Here is a 26397-nt window from a genome sequence, read left to right on the forward strand (position 1 = left end):
CATTGTCTGTATTGCCCGGGGAGGATGTAGCCAACATTCCTAGGTGTGTTTGCAAATATGGCTGAGAGAGTAGGTGCAAAGTGAGTGGTGTTGGCAAAGCGCACCCATGGGGGAGACCAGGAGTTCTCTCCTACTGTGGGTCCTTCCAACACAGAGGTACCCTCCTTCACACTCAACCACAGAGGGTGAATTCCACACTCCAGACTCCACGCAAGTAGGTTCCAAGATAGGACTCTGTTCCTTACAGTAGAGTTCTGCTTTTCCAGAACTTAGTAATCCATCAATTGGCAAACTTCCCTGGTACGTATTTTTAAGATGCTATTTATCACTTGCTCATTATTCACTTTGAAAATCATGGAAACTTACATTTGATGAATACCCGTGAAGTCACTACATCAAGGACCTATATACAGAAGTCATGTAACAAAATAGGTTCAAAGAAAATAACTATTCTATCAGAAGATTGAAGCTAATGAATTAATGAAATTAAATAGGAAGTTGAGCTCTGAGGTTCCTGGCAAAAAAACTAGGAAAGGAAAAAAAAAGTTAGGCTGCATATGTCCTATTATTTAATGAAAGAGAGCATACTGATCCATCAGGAGATGTTGCCTTGATAATTTCAAGTAAAAATTATTTATAAAAACTTAAGGATGACTTTTTAGGGATTCATCTACTATGTATGTAAGACCGATCTGCATGCGTAAGTGTGTCTGTGGGTAGGTATAGATGTATATATCTATCATCTACAGTTTCTTTGTGTGTGAATTTAAGAGATTTAAAAAAAAATCTATCAGGCATCTTAGCAAGAACTCATCTGTTTCAGTTTATAAGAACGGCTGCCTCTCAAGGGAAGAATCTGGTGGGGAGGATGAAGATAGAGGTAAACCTAGATCCCTGGAACATCTGCACACTTACTCTACTCTGCTAGGTAGCTGATCTGATCCTACACAAGCTTATTGTTTCATAATTTGGGACCTTTGGCCACTAGTTGGGGGAAAGGGACTCGATCAGTCTTGCTGTGCCAAGCCCAGGATCCAGGTATATGAGGAAAGCTCTTTGGCACCCAGGTGCCCTGAAAGCAGAGCATTTCTGTCTAAACCCGCCCCGTGGGCCAAGTCTGGCATATGACTGGGCGCCTGCTCAGCTCCCATTTGGCATTCCAGTTCTCTGCTGGCCCTGGAACCCGGCCCCAAACCACAGCTGCCTGGCTTGGGGCCTGACAATCTGCCCACGCCTTGCCAGAACACTCCTTTCTCTCTGGAGGGCCAGGACTTGTCATCGCTCCCTCCCCCCAGCTGCTGTGAGGGGTCCTGCTTCCACCACGATGGCCCATACAGGCCCTGCCTCCATTGAGGGCGCTTGCCTGTTGTGGATGTTTCTCTGCCCGGCGATGCCAACCACCCCATGCTTCCAGCTTTCTGATTAAACACCGTAGACTCAAGTTCACCAAACCCTGGGTAGTCATGATGTAGATTCTAGGCTGGGCTCCTTAGAAACCAGCTCGGACCAATCCTGGTTCCTCCCTTCTCCCCACAGACCCGCTGTCTGAAAGAGTTATGAAAGCAGATGGAGGTCTCACCACTCCTAGAGGGCTGCCCTCGTGAAGGGTGTGTCCAGGCCCCCAACGTCAGGGGGCTGTTTGTGGGACAGGGACTATGGAGAGGGCTGTTCCTCAACCCCACAAGCAAAATCAGGAAGGATTATTCAGAAAGATCCAAAGTTAGCACATTGGAGTGAACAAGGTTTGCTGGCTTCACCTGGCCTTGCTGTTAGACAGAGACTGGGACTATATGACCCATGGCCGTCGCCTTAGAGGGGAATACAAAGAATAGATCCCTTCTATGTCCCCTTTAAGGTGAGGAGAGCCACTGAGAGCTAAACTAGGTCCTGACCCCTAGGGCTTGCTGTGAGAGGTCAGCGGTTTGCGTTGATCCTAAAATAAACCAAGGTTGGGGGCAGGGGCAACAGTGGAGCTGAAAGAGCCAACTGTGTCCTGCAGGAGAGTTTCCAGGTGCCCCCAGCCAGGAGGATTTGTGATCCTTGGGAATCCCATTGGGAAACCCTGCCAAGCCCGGGCTGTGGAGTGTGTGCTGCCCAGGGCCGAGGGGTCCCAGAGAGTACCGACCACCGAGAAGGCCACCCGATGACGGCCACGTGTAGTCCCACCTGCTGGAGGGAAAGAGATGTTTGTAAGCGATCAAACCATTTCTACAGTGCCCAGTCCATGGTGGGCAATCAATAAACTTCCATGCGTCTTCTCCCCACCAGAGAGCTCTCAGCTGAGGTAGAGGGAGGGACATACCCCCTGGGTTTGGCAAGTTGCATGTGTGGCAGACCAGGGCCCCTTTGGGTGAAGTGGAAACATGCCTCTCCACACCCCTTGCTGAGGCCAGGCCTCTGGGGAGAAGCCATCACCACATGGAAAGAATGGTTTTCTCTGGGTTGACTCTGCCTTCCAGGAAAATATTCCTGTGGTGAGTGAGGGCCTGGAATTGCATGGTGGCCCGGTGGGGGCTGAGGCAAAGCGTATCCATAAAACAGTGATGGGTCACTGCAGTTTTGCTCTTCAGAGCACCTAACCCATGTGAGCTGGGCTCCCCCCACCCCCCCACTTTTTTTGTAACTCGAGACGCAAGTACGTAGGTATTTATGCTCTTGTAATGATTGAAAAGTAGATAAAATTCACAAATAGTGAGCCACAAGCCTTAAGTGACCTTCAAATAAAGTAGTAACAAGAAACAATTACATAAAGCAGTACATCTGATTTTAGATGTACCAGAGAGCTAAACAAAGAAAGAAAATCCATTATTTAGGCCAAATAAGACAGGGAACGATTCTGGACAATTTCATTATTTTCTTAAAGGAGAAGCGGCGCACTGAAGTCATCACCTGCAGTTCCGCTTGGAGTGCTGAAGATGAGAAGATGCTCACACCAACCTCTCCCATCCCCTCTTCCCTGTGGCTGCGAAACCACACGCTCTGAGCCTGCTGTGGGCTGGGGCTTCTGTTCTGGAGGAGCCGGTGTGTGGCGGCGCTTCTGTGGCTGGAGGCCTGCTGCTGGGAAGTCACAGAGCCAGGCCTGGGACATGGGGACAGCGATCGCAGAAGAGGCTCAGGGCAGGACAGGAGCGAAAAGGACAAAGTAATCATTCAACAGCAAAAATAGCTTCAAAGTCAAGTTTGCTAATGCTACTCAGATTTGGAAAGATGACTGCACAAATAATAGTTTTTTTTTTTTTAAGATTTTGTTTATTTATTCATGAGAGACACTCAGAGAGAGGCAGAGACACAGGCCTGGAGAAGCAGGCTCCACGCAGGGAGCCTGATCTGATGTGGGATTCGATCCCAGAACCCCAGGATCACACCCTGAGCTGAAGGCAGACGCTCAACCACTGAGCCACTCAGGATCCCCTCAAATAATAGTTTAAAAAGATGCTGGCAACAGGGTAGCTCAGTCAGTTAAGCATCTGATTCTTGATTTCGGATCAGGTCACCATCTCAGGGTTGTGAGATGGAGCCCCGAGTCAGACTCCACACTCAGCACGGAGTCTGCCTGAGATTCTCCCTCTACCTCTTCTACTCTCTTTTTTCTCTGTCTTAAATAAATAAATAAATAAATAAATAAATAAATAAATAAATAAATAAATATTTTAAAAAATAGTTTAAAAAATCTATATCCATTTTTTTTTTGGATATAGATTTCTACATCAAAGCATTTCTACAGTGCCTAGTTCATGGTGGGCAATCAATAAACTTGATTTAGGTTCAGGTCGCGATCTCAGGGTTGTGAGATGGAGCCCAGAGTCAGGCTCCACACTCAGTACATGAATCACCGCTGGTGCATGAACTTGGAGAACAGCTGCCCCCCATGTTGCCTGTGCATGGGAATTGGGAAAAGAAGCAAAGACCATGGCAGTTCTGGTTTTCAGAGTGAGCTTCACAAGCCCCTTTCCTTATAGCCTCCAGGGTGCTACAGAGCTCTGGGCCCCCCTTCCAGAAGCTGGGTCAGAACCTCCAACGGTGGGGGGCCCAGGAATATGTATTCCTAAGCTTGTAAGTACGGTAATTTCGAAAGCCATTAACCCAAGGGGTAATAGACCAAATTGTTAACATGTATCTCCCCCTTAATCTTGCAATTGGGCACTGGAAAAGCACATTGGATTTGGAATCAAAATGCTTGGGTTAAAATTATGCTGCTTAGCCTGGAGCAATTCACTTAATTTCGTATGGCTCCAGTTTTTCTCATTTGCAAAATGGAAACTCTACCCAGGGTTGTAAACATTAATTGACAAAGAATGTAAAGGCATTTGCAGTGGAAACCCCATAGGAGTATATAAATGTTTATGATTATCATTATTCATTGTCATGGTATCAGAAGTCCCCACCCGCAGTGCCAGCACCCGGGTCTGGGCCTACCGCATCTTCCCCGGGGGGCTGCCGTAATAGCCACTCTGAAAGCCACTCTTGCATCCCTCCCTCCTGGTTCATATTCTACAGATTATGCATCTCTTTTGCTTAAAAGTCTTCAAAAGCTTCCTGTTGCCCTTAGAATCCAGTCTAACGTCCTTAACAAAAGTAGCTCTTAACCTTACCAAGACCCGACTGACTGAGAGAAAGTAGTTGAAAAGGCACAAGATCCAAAGTATCAGTGGCTGCAGAAAATCCATCCAGGCTCAATGTTAGGATGTGGGAGCCTCAAGATGCTGAGGCCCAGTACAGAGGATGGGGCCCCTGGCTACAGCACAAGCCTGAGTCAGAGGTAGGGCAGGATTAAAGACAGAGCCGTGATATCACAGGCATGCCAAAGGCAGGCCCTATTAAAAAAAAGGACAAAGACACAATATTAAAAACACAGCCATTGGACAGGGTGGGCCTAACTCTGTGATTCTAACTCATCGTGTTCCGTAACCTGATTAGGTATGACGTAGGGGGTTAGAAGTGGTTCGGTTTTTTTTAATGCCAAGCTACTTGCTGATAGGCATGTTCGTTGATGGAAGCACTTCAATTTTTTTGAAATGACTTTTTATTTCATGATAGTTTTACAGTTACAGAAAAGTTACAAAGATAGCGCCAAGGGTTCTGGTACCCCCCTCAGAGAATCTCCCCTAATGGTATTATTCCTACAGAAACTGTGCTACAATGATCAAAAGTAAGATGTCAGCATTGGCACGACCCTGTTAACTCAGCTCCAGGTTTGGTTCGGGTTTCCTTGCGTTTTCTACTAATGTCCTTTCTCTGCTCTGGGATCTAATTCAGGATCCCACATTGCTTTTCATCCTCCTAGCTACATAGCCTCCTCTGAGCTGTGACTGTTTCTCTGCTATGCCTTGTCTTTGATGACCTGAACGGTGGAGGAATGCTGGCCAGATGTTCCGTAGAAAGCCTCTTGGTTAGGATTTGTCTGGTGTTTTCTCAAGATTAGACTGGGCCCAAGTTTCTTTTTTTTTTTTTAATTTTTATTTATTTATGATAGGCACACAGTGAGAGAGAGAGAGAGGCAGAGACACAGGCAGAGGGAGAAGCAGGCTCCATGCACCGGGAGCCCGACGTGGGATTCGATCCCAGATCTCCAGGATCGCGCCCTGGGCCAAAGGCAGGCGCTAAACCGCTGTGCCACCCAGGGATCCCTGGGCCCAAGTTTCTTAGTGTGGGAAACCACAGATACCGAGTGCCCATTTTCATCACATCATATCAAGGGCACATGCTGTCAACATGACTTACCGCTGTTACATTGATGGCCATCACCTTGCCAAGGTGATGCTCGTCACTGTAAAGTCCCTGATCTCCCCTTTGCGTGCTGCACCCACAAAACACAGCTCTCCGTGTTCAAAGTGCGGGGGTGGTTTCTTTTATTTTGACTGGGGGTGATTAAGCTCCACCTCCTGGAAGTTGGGTAGGCTCTCTGAAAATGAGTTGGAGTTCTTCTGTAAGGAAGAGCTGTCTCTGCCCCCATCCCTCATTTATTTATTTCTTTAGTTATTCACATTACATTTATATCATTTATTACTATTATTATTTATATCACGTTAGGAGCTCATGGATATTTATTTTATACTTTGGGTTACAATCCAATACCATGTCTTGTGCAGCTCAGACTATTCTGGATTTGGCCATTGGTTGGTCCCTGTATCCTTTTGACATGTAGCTTTTTTTTTTTTTTTTTTTTTTCCTTTTGAGCTTTTTCTTATTCTCTGGCACTACAAGATGTTCCAGGATCATCTTAAATTTCCCTTACCCTAACCCTGGAGTTAACCTTTTTTTTTTTAAGGAGCGCAGGTTCCTTTTATTGGAGAATGGGATTAGAAACCAAGATCTGGGTGCTACATGTAAATTAAAATTCAAAAACATTTTCAGTGTTTATTTTTAATTATAAAATTAATACGAACCATTGGTAAAGTTTTCAAATAACACAGAAATAGATCAAGTAGGACATGGAAAAGTGCCACCTATTTTTTCCCCCAATCTACTTTGTAGCAAAACTATACTATAGTATGTATTTCTGCTTTTTAGAAATTAGTATAGCTTTATAGTGCAACATTTGAAAACTACAAAAACATATATATTAATTAGATTTTAGAATATTTGGAATGGTTTATACAAAAAACTATGTACTTCGCCCACAATGAGAGATTAGATAAAAATATTGCAGTTCATACATAAAACGTAACACTAGAAGCCTGATAATAACTATGTAAAAGAAAAAACACTTAATGACATGAGCAGTTACTAAACTATGCATAGTATTATACCTCCTTTTTTGTAAAAAAAAAAAAACTCCATATATTTGCATAAAAAAAGATTAATGAGGATATATATATAAAAATGTCATAGTGATTAACTCTTAATGTAATTAAGAGTGCTGTAATCAGAGGTGATTTTACCTTTCTTCCTTTTCTTTATATGCATTTTCCAAATGGTCTAAAGTTGGCACGCATTACTTTTGAATTAAGGAAACAAAGTAATACAGTCGTCACTTTGCATAGTATCATGTTAACTAAAACTACCTATTGGAACTGGGACCTTGATTTGCACAGTCTGTGATAACTGGTTATTATTAAAAAGAAAACTTTGGACTTAAATAATACGCAGTATGAAAAAAACACTAGCACCTGGAATGAAAATCAAGGTAACATATTCACTCATTCACTCAGCAAATATTTTAGTGAACAATTACTAAATGCCAGGCTCTATTATAGGTGTCAGGGATACCACAGGGTATAGACCCAAAGATGTTCTCCAATTAATTATTTATGAAAGTGAAACATTGAAAACAATTTAAATGTCAAAACTACATAAGAAAATTACATTATAGCCATAGACAGAGTAATATGTGGCCATTAAAAATCATGTTCTAGATCAGAGTTGTTGACACTAAAAATGTTTAAAATATATTTATAATCGTGAAAGGGCAGACAACAAAAATACATGTAGAGCATAATGCAATATTTTTTACTAAAAATGTACGTATTTTTAAGTTCGTGTATAAATATTTCATAGATACCTGCAGTCTATCTCTGAGTAAACCACCTTTCTCTTCCCAGGTAAAGACTAGGGAAGAAGATGACCCTTTTCTAAGAATTTATTCAGACTCTTTAAGGTGAAACCTCAAAGCATCTGCTAAATCCTTGGATGTGTAAACAGAGGCCTGGCAATAGCTCTGGGGTGGAGCTTCAAGAGAGTGGTATTGCTTTGTGTAAGAAAAAGGTACACATTAGAAGGTGTTCAGAGTGAGCAGAGAAAGGATGGCTGGAGTGGATGTCATCCACCTCCCTAAGCTTTCAATCAAGTCACCACGGGACGGAGGCTTTGACTTAATATTGCGTGTGAGTGTGTATGTAAATCAAGACTAATAGCCGACTTTTGTACTTAGGCTAATGCCTGTCCGTCAATGGAGAAAGGGCTACGAGTGCAAAGAAGAACTCAGTGGAGGCAAGAAGTTGACACTAATGAGGGCCATGAGGACATAAACGTCATTGAGGAAAAAGGCAATATCACATTCGTGTTTGTATGTGCATCCCTGGCACCCAGCTAAGTGGCACCTTCATTTAAATTTAATTTAATAGGGGCTGGGGTACTTCAAAACCAAATAAATTTGCTTTTCTCAACAGTTGCCTCTATAATGGCAAGTACTGCAACAGTAAGAATGAAAGTTCAGTTTTGTATCCTTTCTGATTTCATTCTGTATATCTAGACTCATTTGTGATAAGCACAATCTTACCTCCAGGTTATGCATTAACCCCGACTTCTGACACTTCCTGCCCCAGTTTCTTTGCTCTTTACAGTGTCTTCATTATCAACATCAGCAGCACCTCACACATATCATAGCTAAGATACACAGTTGGCTCATTATACAGCATCATTCTAAAAGTTTAACTTTCAGAACAACCCCATGGGGTAGTTATAGGCAAGGAAACTGAGATACACAAGTTAAATTTCTTTTTATTCTTACTCTATATACAATTCTCAGGTACTCTCATTCACCCATACACCTCAAAGATCACTTATACACTGATACTCAGACTTTTTTTTTTATATTTTTTTTCAATTTTTATTTATTTATGATAGTCACAGAGAGAGAGAGAGAGAGGCAGAGACATAGGCCGAGAGAGAAGCAGGCTCCATGCACCGGGAGCCTGATGTGGGATTTGATCCCGGGTCTCCAGGATCGCGCCCTGGGCCAAAGGCAGGCGCCAAACCGCTGCGCCACCCAGGGATCCCCTGATACTCAGACTTAAATGTAAACTCTGTGAGTCCAAAAAATTTCCATAGCATCAGCCTTCGGCTCAGGTCATGATCCTAGATCGAGTTCCACATTGCTCGGCAGACAGTCTGCTTCTTCCTTTCCCTCTACCCCTATGCCCCATTCATCCTTTCTCTCTCTCTCTTGCACATGCATGCACTCTCTCTCTCAAATAAATATATAAAATCTTTTTAAAAATTTCTATGACTATAGAGTTCTCCCATATATCCCCATTAATCTAGTCCAATGGCTCCCACAAAGCAGACCTTTAATAAGTATTTGTTAAAAGACTGAGTGAATCCAGCCCAGAGCTTTTTGTTCACCTGTGGTCCTGCCATTTCTATTTGCATGCCCCACAGACACTTCATACTCAAAACATCCAGAACGCAACTCATCGCATTCAACTCTTTTCCACCCCCATATATGTCCTCTGTTTGGTATTTCCTCCTTCTCTATGAGTGACACCATCATCTCCCTGACATGGAAGTCATGTTTTCCTGATTCACATGTCCAGCCTGTCCCCAAGTTCTACAGCTCCAACCATCTACAGATCTCAAATCCATCTGCTCCTCTCCCTTTCCACCTTGATCTAAGAGGCAATTTAGAGCAAATACTCTGGAGATCAATTTCCTGAATTTAAAGTAAACATAGCTACTCACTAACTATGGGATCTTGGGCAACTAATGTCAATGTGCCTTAGGCTCTTCATCTATATTATTCAGGAACATTTGGATTGTAGGTAGCAGAAAACTCGAACCAATAAGAAAGGGAATTTTTTGGTTCATTTAACTGAGTCAAGAGGGTCCAGCTAGATCTAAGAGCTCATCATAGCACTTTCTCCCTATATTTATTTTATTTTTTTTCTCCCTATATTTTAGATCAGATTTTCTCTATGTGAGGCTCTACTCTCCATAGACTCCTCCTCCATAGTGGTAAGATCTCTTCCAGAGCTCCAGTCATGCATCGTAGCCTTTCAACTGCCCCAGAGGAGAGAAACTTTTTCTCATTTCCTAGCAAAATGCTTAGGATTAACATGGTGTTGATTGGCCAGAACCTATGACATGGCCACTCTGGAACCCAAGACTGGAATCAATCTCACCCAACCTCATGGAACAGGAGTGGTGTGGGGGGGTGGTAATCAATGAAAACAGGGTGTTCTTTCCAGGAAAATAAAGGGGGATGGGTGTTAGTGCTACAAATAGCAGCTATCTATAACACACACACATTCATGTGCATATATACATACTTATTGTTTTCTTTATATACAAATATACAATTTAGTTGCTTTTCAGTCAATTCTCCCGCCATTGCTGGAAATAGCTATCTATGATACAAATCTAATTATCAAAATACATACCCGTCACAGAGCAGTTACCAACCCATGTGCATCTTTAAGTCCCAAGCCTTAGCCCCATACCCAGCACAAGGTTGATGCTTAGGAAATGTGTTGAATGAAAGCCTCACAAGTACCAGGAGGTGCCTAGGTAGATGCGATGACCCGTGTTTCATACAGCAAAAATAAACCAGGAGAAAACAAATACAAAATCAATTTACTGAATACCAAGATGGGAAAGCAGAGGTAGGGTTTTGGCTACATCTTGAAAGATAAAGAAAATGCTTATGAATGTAGTACAGTGTCCCTGCTGAGCTGGGGGTGGGGAGGATGCTGGGGATGGAAATCTCCTTCCTGAGTGTGTAGGTGAACTAAGATATTGCTCAAATTCTGGCAGAGAAAGACAGATCCATAGATAACTTCATAATACGATAAGCCCATACTCTCCTCTGAGCTTTGCCCATGCTGGTCCTTGCACATGAATGCCCTTTACATTACCAGTCTCCTTTGCTTTATTTGGGGTTCAGAACTAATGTCACCGCCTTGCAGAGATTCTCCTTGATGTTGATATTTAAAGCGGCGTTAACTACATCATAACCCAGTTGCAATTTCTTCATTGTGTAGTCACTATCTGAAATTACCTTGTTTACTTGTTTGTTGTCTCTCTTTTTCCATAGGAACATGTGTTTCATTAAATCAGGGATCTTCACTGTCTAAACAAATGAATTAGCAAAAGGAATCACTCTTCTGGCTCAAGGCAAAGTAAATAAGTAACAGGTTTTGAGCAAGTCCAGCACATTATCCAGTACATAGCAGATCCTAAAAAAAAAAAAAAAAAAAGGTAGCTGTATGATTATGATTAATGGATGTCGTGAAATATCAGAAGCCCTGACTTCAATGCCTCCGACCCTTTTCAAAGGCAGCTGGGAGCCCAAGGCTGTAGGGGCTGAGCATGCCAGACAAGCAGAGGCAGGAGGGAAGGTGTGGGGTAGCTGCTGCTGCTTGTCTGAGAAAAGACCTTAGGTAGCACTGGGGCAGGGTGGCTCACCGAGGTGCAGAGCAAGAGATGGGGGTTCCTCAGACTTCCATTGGAGGCTGTGGGGACTGAGACTAGAACGGAAAAAGTCCAAATCTGAATCTTGTTTTCATTATAAATCGATGATGCCAAGGTCTAGTTCAACTCAACCTCAAAAGTCCAGAGTACAGCTTTCGAGCATCTGCTATGTTCAAAACACTTAGCCCAACATAGGATAGAGGCTGAGCCAGATACGGCTTAGGCCTCTTAGGAGACATATTCTCTTGGAGGAGACAGAGAGGCGTCCAGCTACATCTAGGAGCTCACCATAGCACTTTCTTCCTGTATTTTAGATCAGATTTTCTCTATGTGGGGCTCTGCTCTCCATACACTCCAGTAGGAGTCTCCATAGACTCCATAACTACAGTCTCCAATAGTGGTTCCCAGGGCATTGGAATGATCTTACAAAGGACCCCTTAGTAAGAGAGAGCTTGGCTGGCAAAACCGTGTTGGTAACTGAAGACACAAAATGCAGGGAGACTATCTATTTCTTGGGTTTGGGTTTTGTTTTGTTTTTTTTTCACTAAACTATCAACAAGTTCAGGGTCACCTCTAACTGGCAATAATACGGTTGGAAAAGATCATTTTGCTAAGATAGCCTGTGTATCTGAGGTCAGCATAGCTATCAATAATTGGTTTTTGTCTTTTCAGAAGCAAAATATGCTGAAATTCAAGATCTGGGCCTGAATGACTATCTGTGCGACTCGCCAAAGCTAAGCCACCTCCACAGTGAGCTGGGCAGAGCACGTGGGGCCCTTGGAACAGTGTCCCAGCCCTCTTTGCCGTGTCACTGCTCAGCACTCTGACTGCCCTCTGGGTGTTTCTGACTCTGTAAAAAATAATCAGATAAAAAAGCCAACTTCTCATAATCATAAAATATTCTCCATTTGGACTTTTCCCAGGACCTTAAGTTTAAACTGTTGAAATTCTTTTTTTTATTATAAATTTATTTTTTATTGGTGTTCAATTTGCCAACATATAGAATAATACCCAGTGCTCATCCCGTCAAGTGCCCCCCTCAGTGCCCGTCACCCAGTCACCCCCACCCCCCGCCCACTTCCCCTTCCACCACCCCTAAACTGTTGAAATTCTTTATCCCTGCTGCCCTTTCACCAACGTTTTGAAACAGAGAATTTATCTTTAAGGAAAATCTGTGCTTTAGTATATGAATGGTGAAAGTCAAGACTTTGGTTAACTCTCAAAAGAAACAAATTTTTGCTTTTAAATTTATCAGATTCTGTGTATATGTATATGTATATATGTATGTGTGTAAGCATATGTATATAATATGTATTATTTGTATATAATATGTAAAATATTTGTTGAGATGTATATATATACATCTCAACAAATATTTTACACGAAAAGGAAGAATTAAGGCACACTGACATGGATCATGCACCTGTAAAGATGTCTGTTATTAGGATTCTGCGTGTCATATACGGAAGTTAATTGAAAATGACTTACAAAAAAAGAAAGCAAATGAAAAGAACATGATAATCTTTTATAGAATAACTAATCTATCAGGCATAAAGTGGTCATCAAGCACTTACCATATGTTCAAAACCACCCTGCATTTACCCAAGTACAGTACAGACTGTCTCCAGCTTTACATAGAAGGTGTGTACCTAAGTTCATCGGTCAGTTTTTGTTTTGTTTCTTTTTTAAACTCAGAACAAATTTCTTGTAGGCATAAAGCTTTGTTCCTATGTTCTGCTTTTAATAGACTTTGGTGAGCTAGTCCAAGGTGTAGCCAGCATTTATCATTTATATGGAAACTGTTACCCACAGTTCAGTTTATGGTTCTGGACTGAGACTCACTACCCCATCCCTTTCCCCAGCCGTGACAAAATCCAAGGACTATGGTAGGAGGGATGGTATCACCACATGGCCTCTGGGCTGTATTCCATTCCCTCTGAACTTGACTTCTCAGGTGCTCAGCCACTTGGTCAGCTTGTAAGGAAAGGATTGGCCTCCCTATGACTTCTGGCTTGGGACTCTACCTTTCCTGATTTAAGTTGTCTTGGGGGTCTTCTGAACTCTGCTCTTGGACTCATGTCCTTTCCATCAGCCCAGAGAGGTGCAAGAGCTCCAAGGGCTGGTCAAGATCAGAATGGGAGATGATCCTGGGCCATCAGGAAAGGAGAAAATCTTGGCAGTTTTCCCTGGCTCCTCAGTTTAAAGTAGACAAGGTCTCAGAGCTCTGTCTTCAACTTCCCACATCCAAGCAGGAAACCCAACATTCCTTGCCTCAGATGACATGGAGATTAAAGCACCAACTTACGAATGTGAGGAGTCATCCGGGCAAAGGACTCATTTTCCAAATTTACCAACCATCATCAAAGTCCTCTTGGTTAGCACCCAACATTCACTCCTAGGACAAGTTCAGCGGCAATTCCAGGGACAGAGCATGAAGTCACTCCTGTCTTCAGTGGGCATTCTCCACTTGTCCTGCTTTTGCGGGGCCAACATGACAATGTGCTGAGTGACTCTGGGCAGGACTTTTTTTCTTGGAGTAACATGTAGTCCAACTACTCTGCCATAATTGAGGCTGGACCAATCTGTTGCAGAGATTCCCTTTGGCTGGTTTCCCAAATAGAGTCTGGCCACAGAACTCCAGCATGATTCTGATTTCGGGGTTGTGGGTGGGGGATAGGCACTTGGTACATGAAAAATTGAAAAATCTCATTTATTTTTAAAAAGTACATTTGAGATCCTGATATAGCCTCACTATATCTAAGTGTAGAGATCTATAAATGAAATTGCTTTCATCACTTCCAATGAATGGTAGAAGGGTAAGGAAGTCCAGGAGCCAGGAAAAACTGAGAAAGGAAGTTCAGTCCAATTCTGGTAGAGGAGGATGGTGGTCAGGAGTTCAAATTCAGTGTTATATTCAGGAGTAATTTAGAGCGAGCTCAAATCCATTGCAGGCACCAAAGTCTGAGAGAGCCAATGGATTGGGGGGAGGGTGCAACTCAGGCAATATTTAAGCTTCTGCAGGCAGTAGGAAATCTTGAATGAATCAGGGAAGAGTTGAGTCATCAGGATTCTACGAGGATTTATTAGAAGCATATCCTAGCCCCAGGGTTAAAAGCTGGCGTCAATCTGACAAAAGAGCAGACTCACCTGTTGGCTGGGTTTAGATGAGCTGTGGTGCTGGCTGAGAACCTAGACTCTGAAGATCCAGGCTCGGGGTCTATTAGGCAGTCCAGCTATGTACAGAAGATGGGGTGAAGGCCATCACACAACCATATCACTGGCATTTAGCACCATGTATCTATTGACGCAATTGTGAGTCATTCATAGCTTGGCCATGGACTCTTTATAGAGCATCTCCTTCATAGTGAGAAGTTAATGAATCAGTCAAGGCTCTTTTCACTGCAAGTGACAGAAACTCAACTCCAAAGTCTAAAGTGAAAAAGAAATCCATGGGCTGGATAACTAAAAAGCACACGAATGAAACCTCAGAGGTTATGAATTCAGGGATGCCAATGATGTAATTCAGAATATGTTCTTCTCCATCTCCTGCTTGTCTGTTAGTTTCAATAGTTTATCGTTAGCTTCAATCTGGTGATAAGATGACCATGAGCACCTCCAGACTTAATTTTCCTAAGCTTCTTAATTCTTCTAGTTGAGAGCCCCTACCCGGTAAATTCCAGAATCAAGTTTTTATTTACCCGGCTTCATCTCAGAAGAATCATTTCTGAACCAGTCACTGAGTCCAGATTGGCCACACTTGATTGGTACTTTGATTGGCCACACTTACATCACATTGGGCAGGCCAGTCACATGGATTAAGAAGTAGGAAAAAGATATTTCCATGGAAAATTGTACTATCATCAGAAGAAGATGTACATTTTTTGGGGACAGATTAAAAAGCAAAAACAAAAACAAAAATGTCCACTACCAATGACCAAATACAATTAATGTTTGGGTATCGTTAGAACTATATATAGGGACTGATGAAGTCATGGTGCGATAAAATATCACAGCATGTCTTACGAGGTCTTGTATTTGCTTAATGTTAGAGTTTTTACCCAGTGCTTTTCTCAAAGATTATGTTAGTAAATATTTTTTAATTAAATGGGCTACTTAATAAGAAAAAAATAATATCATTTCCATTTCAAGGATGGCAAAATTGAGGCTCTGAAAGCTTAAACAAAAGGCCCTTTTAATAACAGCTAATCTGGGTTGTTGACAGAATTGAGGCATAAACCCCGCTGCTAAATCTACTATTTATTTGACTCCCCTACAACTGCATTTGGGGGGAAAATATGAATTCAAACATTGCAGAAAGCTTGGTTCTTTATCTGTGAGGTGATAGGGAGGGTCATCTAATGAGACAATACCTTCCTTCAATACTCCTTGAAGGAAGGAGTAGTTCAAGGTTAATCTTACCGGTCAAGATAACCACATGGTTGTGTATACATATGATGTTAAGCCCATGTTTAAAATCCAATTAAAACAAATCATAAGGGTAAATAATAATACCGGGGTATCTTACAATACTTTTTATGTCTTTGTGCATTTATAAGGTACATAAAAAGATACTTATTTGGTAAAAACACTGAAAACTTCACAAAATTATTGAGAGAAACAAATCAAGCCCTTATAAAAATGTAGCTTTGAGGGAAATGGGAATTTTAAAGGCTTCTAATTAATTATTAATGCAAATGACCAAAACAGCAGATGATATTTTTATATTGGTAATGGGATGTCGGCAGAAATATAACTTTGTGCATATTTCTGCAGATTATTAAGGCAGCTGTATCATCACACGCATATACCTGTAGACAAGTGATTCAAATACTTTGACAACTGAAGAAGAGCTTCAGAGATTCACAGCCAAGACATTGTCAAGAGAGCTTCTTGAGAGAGCCTAGACCATACCAAGTTGGCTCCTTTGCCAACAGAGATCTGCAGTGAGCACAGCCGTGAGTCGGGGAGGTGTTCACACTTGCGTTGTCAACTCCAATAATGTGTTTATTTGAACTAAGCTCTCCTGGATTTATTTATTATTATAATCATGAGGGCATACTGTTGCATTTGAAATTTATAACTATATGGAAATGTTTACAATCTACTATATCACAGCAGGTTCCCAAGTTTAATGCATACTTTCACAATATTTAGACTGTGAAAGCTGGGGCACCTGGGTGGCTCAGTTGGTTAAGTATCTGACTCGTGGCTTTGGCTTAGGTCTTGAGCTCAGGATCCTACCATGGAGCCTCGCATGGGGTTCTGCTCTAGGGTGGAGCCTGCTTGGGATTCTCTCTCTTTCTCTCTCTCCCTCTCCCTCAGCCCCTCTCTCACACTCACTCTCTCTCTCTCTCTCAAGTAAATAAATAAATCTTTTAAAAATAAATACCATGAAAGCTTTGGAATATTATTTAAATTTTTGAGTTTTTTGACACTACAACTGCAAGTTGAATCCTCATTAGTGAACGTGTTCATTTTCCTTCTTTGGACGTTAGCTCCTGTCAAGCACGGTACGTAGAACTTTCTAGAATAGAACTCCTCATATGCTAGCTCTACAGCATTCAAATTAGATTCTTCTTGAGGCCAACTGTTCATTTAGGCACCTTAAAGCACCTCTAGTGCCTTCTCTACCCACAGTGCTTCTGCTCTGAATTCTCCACTTATTATGGATATTTTGAGTAGCTGTGCCTTTATAGTAATATAAATATCACACTCTTCCTTTTCTCCATGAAAAGGTTTTCAGCCCAGTGAAGATCATCTCTGATTTTCTTCTTGCTAGAGAACATTTCTGCAGGATAATTGCCACCCTTGGGCTATTCCCTTTGCTAAGTTGGGACCTTATGTATAACAGGGGTAGGCTATATCTCTGTCATCTTACTTTGCAGGGCTTCCCCCTAAAAAACCCCCCAAAACAAAACAAAACAAAACAAAAAAATGAAACCTCCATTTCCCCCTCCCTCCCCTCCCCAAAATTGAACCTAGTGTTTATTATCTTATTCCTGAAATTTCAGCCTTGGCTTAAACCATGATGAATAGCTGTAGACCTTGCCAACCTTGATTGGTAATGACAGATGGATTCTGAGACCAACTCCAGGTTTAGCACAAAAGTGCTGTTGGGAGGACATGGAACTATAATGCAAGTTCCCCAGGAAGAAAAATCTTCCGAACTGTTGACAGTCATTTACATTTGCGTGGGGAAGAAATTCCAAAAGTAAGTGGAAACCGGAAGGAGAGGCATCAAGCGTGGGAGGAAGGACAGTGAAGGTGTCGTGGGATGGGGTGTCAGAGAGCCTCACAGTCGTCACTGGCTGTAACAAAATAAAAGAACGTGTTTTCAGAATGGAATTGTTAAAAGAGTTTTCCAAGGCTGGATATGAGGTCATTAAAGGACATTGTCTGTCCATTCTTGCTGGCCCCAGCACTTACTACAGTGCTTGGGATATAGTGACAGCTCAATGAATGTTGGCGTTTTTAATGAATTTTTAAAATTAGTGAACATCTGTTTTTTATTTGATTAAAAAAGCCTCTTCACTGACGGGGACAAATCCCCTGGCCAATGATCTTAGGAATGCATGCCTCTGGATCACAAGTGTGGACAAGTGAATACTAGGTTCATTCTCTGCCTTGATGGCAGCTGGGGTCCAAAGCAACCTTACCTTGGTTGAATAAGGGGAAGGGATGCAGATGGCCTAAGGGGTAGTAGGTGAAAACAGTTGCGACCAAAACGCATCTTAGAATATTTTGTCATTGCATCTACCATTCAAAAGAAAGCTTACAGTCACTTCCTTACAGAACACCCCACCACAGAGTCATACACATGCACACGCCACTCTAGGAGCGTCTCCTTTTATTATCCTCTAACAATTAACAAAGAGATTGTCTATGCTGGAGCCTGAGGCTAAGAGGGGTGAGGTGACATGCTTCTGTGGTCCCACCTAGATCATGGCAATGTTTCCTGGACTCAGATCTGGTGCTCTTCCCAGTATGCAAACAACAAAGCCCTAGAAATACTGCTCCAACGCATAATCCCAATCTACCCAGGTTTCTGTATATCTTATAATAACAATAATGTTGCAGGTCTTTAAAAGAGGGATATTTAAATGGAATTGGAGTGGACTTCATAAGGCTCTTAATTTAAGGTACACAAGAGGAGGTCAATGGCAACTTCACACCACTCACCACAGTTTGCTTCTTTTTCCGTGTTGTTGCTTGCCTCTGCTTGGTGACTAGGTCATTACCTGGTAATGCTAACTTCTCTTTCACCTTCCAGTTTTCTGCAGTTTCCATTTGAGATTATGCTGTAACTAATAAGAGCTGAAACTTGGTACCCACCTTCGCCACATTTGCTATGTGATCCTTATCTATTAATACTGGACCCCAAGAGGATGGAAATAGATCCCAGGAATCTCCATGGTACTGAGATGTGAGGATCTCTCCAAGGACTTCTCCATTATAAGGGGTTCACACCATAGATCATTAGATGCCATGGACCAATAATAAGGACGTAAAGGCATCAGCAAGCCCATTGAGGACAAAATCTAACTGGCTGTAAATGCCACCTAAGCTGGCTTTCTCTTCTCTGCTCTCCGGGTCAGAGGTCAGCACACTTTTTCTGCAAAGGGCCCGACAGCCAGTATTTTAGCTTTGTGAAGCGTACAGTCTCTGTCACGGTTCCACCCTGCTATTGCAACAGGAAGCTGCTTAGACGTTACACAAACAAATGGACGTGGCTGGATTTGGCCCCCAGCCATCGTCTGGCAACACCTACTCCAGGTGATAATATGATACATAACATTTTGAGTGTTACATACCAGGTACATTATTTTACTTAACCTTCTCAGCAACACTATGAAGTGGGGACTATCATTTTCATTCCCATTTTATAGATGTAAAATGTCTTACATGGATTAAAGGAGGGTGCTTCCTATAACACAGCTAGAAATCAGCATCATCAGGGTTTGAGTATGGGCTGGTCCCCTCAGAGCCTGCCCTGGTCCTTGTTAAGGGAGAAGAGTTGATGAGAGGGGCGGGCAGTGGGGAGGCCCATGTGAGAAGGGTTTGGGGGAAATGTGAGAAGATGGAAAGAGAATTTAACTGTGAACCTTTGGGTGATGTTTATTCTTCCGAGTTGTACTTGAGCTGTAGCATCACCTCCTTTGAGACTGAAGGTTACCATAGTTAGTCATGCCTAGCCCAAAGTTCTGGAAGCTGGGAAGCTAGGCTTTTTTTGGAATAGCTAGGCTATTTTATTACCTAGAGTGGCCATGGGTGCTGGGGAAGGTGAGCAGTGACCCCAGTAGAGGTAACAAATGATATTTTACCACTGAATCGTGTTTTATAGTTTACAGACTCATTCGGTTGTCATGGAGACCTATCTCTGTGCTGTGTTCCTATCGCCCCTCTACTTGGAAAGTCTTCCAAACCATCCTCCTGCAGGGTCTTGTTCAAATGCTTGTGCTTCCACAAAGCCTTCTCCAATGGCACCAGCGAGAATTAAAGTTTCTCTTACTTGAGTCTGCATCACTCTGCACCCCATCACCTAGATGATGTGATATTGTCTATTGTAAACATGTATCTACTGGTCTTCCTTCTTGTCTTCGTCCCTAAGTTCTGTGAATGCAAGAAGCAAGCCTTTTCCTACTTCTGTGCCCACAGAATATGACATGGTTGAGTGAGCGCTAAATATATACTTCATTGGCTTAAAAGTAATTCTCCTCATAACAATCTTAGGAATAAAGTGGGGCAAATGTTATCCTCTTTTGCAGATAAGAAATCTAAGGGCAAGAGAAAGAGTTACTTGTCCAAGGCATCCCACAAAAAAGGTGTTTGCTAGAATCTTCATGCATTGATTGTGTGTGTATGTGTGTGTGTTTCTTAAAAGATCTTATTTATTTATTTGAGAGAGAGAGCAGAGCAAAGAGCAGAGGGAGACAGACAATCAGACTCAGCAGTGAGGATCCTAATGGGGGGCTTGGGATCCCAAGACCCTGAGATCATGACCTGAGCAGAAATCAAGACTCAGATGCTTAACCAGTTGAGCCACCCAGGCACCCCTTCATGCATTCTTTACTAGACTGCCCCTCCCTGCACTGAAACTGCTCCAGTGCTTTCAAGTTCCTGGTGGTAACGGGCTTCCAGTGGCTCTGTGTATGCAGAAATTGAGTTAAAACTTGAGCATTCGTAACCTATGAATAACGGTTGCTGATGGCAGCTCTCATAGCCACAAGTATTGTCTTTACTCAACAATCATACCAATTGAGTTATTGTTGGGGGCACCGACCAATACATAGATCCACTCAAGAGATGCTTAAACTCTCATTAAATTTGCCACAAATTTGTAAACACAAAACTCCTTCTTCTTATTGAGGTATAACTTACACATACCACAAGGTACAGATCTTCAGTGAGTTTGTGGCAATTGTACACACTCCTTGTAAATACATCACTTCTTGTAGATCTAAATTTGTGTATGTGTGCCAGAGAGTGTATGGTACACTTGAGTCAGAAAGGACCAGAGCCAGGCACCAAGAGACGGACCCAGAAAGACAACATAAAGACAGACGTGTGAAAAGGACCAGAATTACTCACCACTTCTGACATGGTAAGTGGCCAAAGAAAAAGCAAAATAAATGCTGAACTCCTAAATAGCTTTCCTAGAAAAAGAGGTTAGGGACTGCTGAGTGATTCAGGGGTACGTGGGCAGAAAGGAAAAGATGAAGTTTCTGAGATCAAAAGCAAGTTCCTTTCTTTGACAACTCCATACACATGCACAAAGATAAAACCGTTCTTATCTGGGAAAAAGCCAACTATTGACAGCTACATTCCTGAAGAATAATTGGTCAGAGGAAAGAACTGTCAAAATGGCCTCAGGAGGAGGTCTTATATTCCAGAGGCTGAAATAATTTTGGCTCAGAGGCATGAAGAGCTGTGAAAAACAGCACATCAAGACTGAATCTGTTGTCTACTGTATGGATTTATGGGGTAAATATTTCTGTTTTCTTTATTCTAACTCTTGGTTTTTGGGACACGCATACACAAGCCACCAACAACCACTTCTGAGCATTTAGTTCAACTAAACAAGTCAAACAGTAAATCATGTTTCCATATTTCACATCCCTAGTAGCCAGACTGAGTTAAGTCATTAAGACGTCAGTTGTAAGTGAAGAATATTCCAGGAACACTGGCTTCAGATTATATTCTAGGATCTGAAAGTGTGACTCAGTACTTCCTTATCTTATCTGGATTGCAAGTCCCCTGGGTTGGCACAAGGCTTCCTTATCCAATGATTGTCCTTACATTCCACTTGCTCGATGATCCCTGTGTTATAAAACCAGTAGCATCTAGAACTGCAATACCGAATTGGATCACGTTTCTGAAGTCTTTAAACAGAACGCCATTTACCCAGAGAAAAGCTCTAAGTCAAATTGGCACATTCTTTTCACAACTCCTTCCATTTTGCACACAGGCCCGTGGTGCAAGACTCTGGAGTCGGGCTGCCTGGGCTCGGATGGCTGTGTGACCTTCGGTAAATCACTGAATCTCTCTGTGCAATTTGCTCATCTGCGGAGGAAGGCGCACAGTACCTACTTCACAGACAGGCCGTGAGGATTAAATGAACAATATCCATTCGTTTAACAAATATGTATTTTCTTGAGCACCAAGTAATTTCCAGATAGTGTTTTAAGCTCTGGGGACACAGCAATGAACAAAAGAGGCAAAAGTACCTGCTGTCATGTAGGTCACGTTCCAGCCTGACAGGCAGACAATAGACAATGCCAGATGGTGGTAAGAGAAAAGATAAGGGAAAAGAAAAACAGAGTCTAGGAAATAGGAGGTGGGGGGTTGCTATGCAGGGTGTCTAGGGACAGCCTCACCGAGGTGACCTTTGACACTTAGCAGGATATCTACCCACAAGCAAGCATTTAATAAGCATTACTGTTGTGTTATTATCATTATGAATGAGACCCATACTTAACCAAATTGGCTTAGGACAAACTCCCAAGGGATCTGAAGAGTGCTACCTTTCTCCCAGGGAGATTGCAATTGCTGTGAAATACCAGCCCAACCCTTACTATGTGCCCTCTCTCTCCCTACCGCCCCCCAGTTCCCACCATCTCCCCTGATCCTTGACATCTCCCCATAAACATCATCTTCCCAGATGCTCCAGCCTGGGCCGTGTTGTTGTATGACCAGCTCTTTTTTTTTTTTTATCTTATCTTTTTTCTTGCTTGCTTTTTTTTTTAAATTTTCTAACATTTATCTCTCATATAATGAGAGTCTTATATTATTTATTCTGATTTCTTTAAGTCTGTCTTCCCAGTAGACTATTGTCCATAAAAGGGCAGGGATGGTATCTGCCTTGCTTACCTCTGAACTCTCCTCATTCTGTATCCGGCCTGCGAAGTGGATGGCCGTGTGGCTCCAGGTCTCCATTCATCTGGGCCCGTGATTAGGCAAATGGGGTGGGTAGGGCGTCCCCATCGTGGGCCTCTGGGTCATGCACATCTCTCCTCGTACTTCCACTCCACATAGTTTGACCTCCCCAGCATTTTCGTTGTGGACAAAGATCAAAGTTAATCTACAAGCAAACAGTCTTTGAAGAAACAGTAAGTATCCCAAGGTAAGGCCCGAGCTTATCATTCTAGGGAAACAGAAGGACCACCCCCACCCCCTCACCCCCACCACCAGGGAAATCAGAGTCTCCTTGGTACAGCCTGGTGTGTAGACCTTCTTGGCACGGTCTTATCTGCGGTCATTATTCTAAACCAGCTCTAAGCATCTCAACAGAAACTCTTGATTTCGTGACATAGGGAGGAAAGAGACCTCACGTTCCAATTTTGAGTTAGTAACCAGAAGACGCACGGAGACGGCAAACCAGCACATGGAGGGCGAGCGTGCGTGTGTGCACACACCAGGGAAAGGGCTCAGGGCAGACCACGGCAGGGCTGCACAGGCCGGATCCAGGGGCCAAACTGGTGTGTTCTGACTCTTCTCTGCAAGGCCCGGCGGCCAGGAAATAGTCATAACCACAGCATCACCTGCTGGGGGGTGGCGGGGGGTCATGGCACCCACACCAGTCGTAAGAAGAGGAAATCCAGCACCAAGCAGACAGAGGCCAGGAATGGTTTTCCAGAAGGTGGTCTGGCTCACCTGAGCACCGGTGATGTGATTCAGCAGGAAGTAAGTGAAACGTAGCGCAGCTGAGGGCTGTCTGCCTGGCGTATAGGTTAGTCAATCCCTCTGTCAATGCCCCCTCATCACCTGCATTTTCTTTTTTTTTTTTTAATTGTATTTATTTGAGAGAGAGAAAAAGAGAAAGAGAAAGAGAGAGAGAGAGAGAAAACAAGTAGGAGGAGGGGCAGAGGGAGAAGCCTACTCCCCACTGAGCAGGGAGCCCCATGAGGGCCTCAATCCCAGGACCCTGGCATCACAACCTGACTCGAAGGCAGGCAGACACCCAACTGACTGAGCCACCTCACCTACATTTTCTTACTGTAAGCCGTGATCACTCTCCATCGGTAGGTAAGCAGCAAGCAGAAGGAAGCTCTAGCATTTCGTTGCCCACTGATACTCCAAGCGAATGGCAGGATGTCATTTGCTTTGCTGTTGTTTTATTTCTTTTCTTTCTTTTTTTTTTTTTTTTTATTTATTCCTGAGAGACACAGAGAGGCAGAGACACAACACAGACAGAGGGAGAAGCAGGCTTACTGCAGGGACCCGATGTGGGACTCGATCCCAGGACCCTGGGGTCACGCCCTGAGCCAAGGGCAGACGCTCAACCGCTGAGCCACCCAGGTGTCCCAGTTTCTTTCTTTTTATACAGGATTCGCTTTTCTAGGCTATTTTTCTTTACTCCTGGCCCCACCTTCTAATACAATAGATGGGCAAGAACAAATTGTCAACAGCTTTGTGTTTTCCCACTTCTACTACAGGGCCTACCTACCACCCCCCACTCTGGGGGCAGAGGAGAAGGTTGCTTGAGGGAAGACAAGCGTGGGTCTGGTGAAGCCTGGGCCATTCTAAGGAAAAAAAGGAGGCATTTCAAGGGGGGAGGTAAAGAAAATGGCCAGGGTTCGGGTATTGACTCACCCTGAGAAAGTAAGTAGGGTGAACGTCGCTGGTCTATAGGAAGGGCCAGGTTGACCCCAGGGAAGAGAATGGGCTGCTAACGATTCGGTTGTGGTTTCTTCATGCAGAGCAGACGAGAGTCACAGAGGTGGCCGCCAACTCAAAAGAGGAAGCCCACTGACGAGAAATCAACTGGAAAGTCATGAGATGAAGAACCGAGGGTAGGTGGGGGCGGCCAGGGGAGGCGAAGAACTCAACTCATTGGCTGTGTTTCCAGAGGAAGACGAGAGTCTTGTCTCCCCTGCGCCCTGGGGGACCTCGCATGACATGATGGATTTCACACCCTGTAAAGGAGTATTTAAAAAGAAGCCTGGCTGGTTTTGAAATATGAGGCCATGGTGGGGCCAACTGTACATCTCTGGCTATTTTTTTCGGCAAGGCAATTATGTTAAGTGCTTAACATCAATCCAGACAGGAGAAATGAGGGCGCTGTGTTTTTGGTGGGAAGGTTGGGGGGGGCTACACTGTCTCCCTGCCATGGACAAACATGGCATATATAGAAAAGGAACCCCAGAGATCCTGCGTTCTGATGACAATGGCAAGGGAACACATAAAGGCCCAAGAGCATGAGGTAATATTAGTTGTGTCAACAATCGCATGTTACAAATGCTGAAGGTGAGTGCAACTTGCCAAGTGTTAATGGAACTGCTGGAAACAGATACAGCTGGGCACCTGCTGCGAGCCGCCTGACCTGGCCCACCCCACCTGAGCCCGGGCCAAGTGAGCTGTTTCTCTCCTTTCTTCTTTCCCCTTGGGTCAAAATAAAGGTTGTTCCTGAATGTGTTTTAGAACCTGGCCTGACCCCAGAGCCATCAGCCAATGTCTGAAGCTGTGCTGGGCAACAGATGCCAGGGAAGAAATGCCCCTTGCAGTTGCAAATGCCTCCCAGGGGCTTCCCAAGCTCTTGTGTGATCTTTCCTCCAGCTGTTGTTGTCCCTTCATGGCAGAGTTGGCACAGAAGGGTCAGCAGAGCCATCGGGGCAACGAGAGTCCCTCTAGAACATTTTGTGGAATCCGTACCAAGGACTGGTGGTGAAGGAAATACACAAGCAAATACCCCAAACTGCTGGTGCTGTTAGCTCACCTGGAAGCTGGAGAGACCACCTGACCTGAGGGAGCCCTCCACACATACTTGCAAAATTGATTAAATGATTCTATCCCGCAAGAAACATCAAATAATGGAGATGACAAGGCAAGTAGGGACTCTCCCCACAAAATCTATACAGATAAAAACCCAAACAAACCAAAAAAACAGGCTCAAGGAAAGAACATAATGACACAGAATAATCCCTTTGCGTTTTTCTTACTTGACTTTTGGTTTTTGCTTACTTTTGGTTTTGTTTTGTGTTTTTAGAGAGAGAATGTATGTGTGCAGGGATGGGGAGGATAGAGGGAGGGAGAGACTCCTAAGCAGCCTCCATGCTCTATGCTCAGCACAGACTCCAATGCGGGCCCATCTCATGGCCCTGAGGTGGTGACTGAGCCAAAATCAAGAGTTAGACGCTAACCGACTGAGCCATGCAGATTCCCCTTTCTAACTCGTTTTATAAGTATTTTCAAAAATAGAGAAAAGTAGAGAGAATAGTAGAACGAACCCCCATGTACCCACCACTCAGCTTTAACAAGGATCAACATACACACTTATTTTATCATGTCCCACCCTTCTTGTTTCCTGGAATATTTGAAAGAAAAATCCCAGACATTTTGCCCATAAGTATTTCAGAATGTATTTATAAAAGATTATTTCATTTGTGTTTTCTACAGAAATCTCTCTCTGGAATATTGAGAATTTAAATAGAAAAATTAGGGGAGATGAGCCTCGGGAAGGTGATGACAGAGTTTTGGGCACTCGTTCCTGCCTACCTGCTTCTTCTGGGGTGTCATCCAAAGTCTGGGGTGGGCACATGGTACTGACCACATCTTTGTGCAGCCTCGTCAGCACCCATTGGTTTCCGGCACCCATGGATGGACCTCTAGTGGTGACGTCTGCACAGATGGCCTGGGTTGTTTCAAGGCTAGAGACTTTAGGCCAATCAGATTCTCTCTGTTGGGGATTTGAACTTGGAAGCAGAAAAACGTGATCTAGATGGAAAGAAAAGTTCTCCTTGGTCCCGCTGCTGAAAGCTTGGAAGCTGTCCTTTC

At 43.4% G+C, this 26397-nt stretch overlaps 1 long non-coding RNA gene across 1 annotated transcript; it reads right to left on the reverse strand.

Moving 5' to 3' along the window:
- Window positions 1–10273: 10273 nt before the first annotated feature.
- LOC140608135 (uncharacterized) lies at window positions 10274–25857 on the reverse strand. Its single transcript, XR_012010154.1, has 2 exons — window positions 22495–25857; window positions 10274–10892 (listed from the first exon to the last, which is right to left on the reverse strand). It is a non-coding gene; the product is annotated as an uncharacterized lncRNA (long non-coding RNA).
- Window positions 25858–26397: the final 540 nt, after the last annotated feature.

The sequence above is a fragment of the Canis lupus genome, chromosome 17 (genome assembly GCF_048164855.1).
Source record: "Canis lupus baileyi chromosome 17, mCanLup2.hap1, whole genome shotgun sequence".
In the NCBI taxonomy this organism is placed as follows: domain Eukaryota; kingdom Metazoa; phylum Chordata; class Mammalia; order Carnivora; family Canidae; genus Canis; species Canis lupus.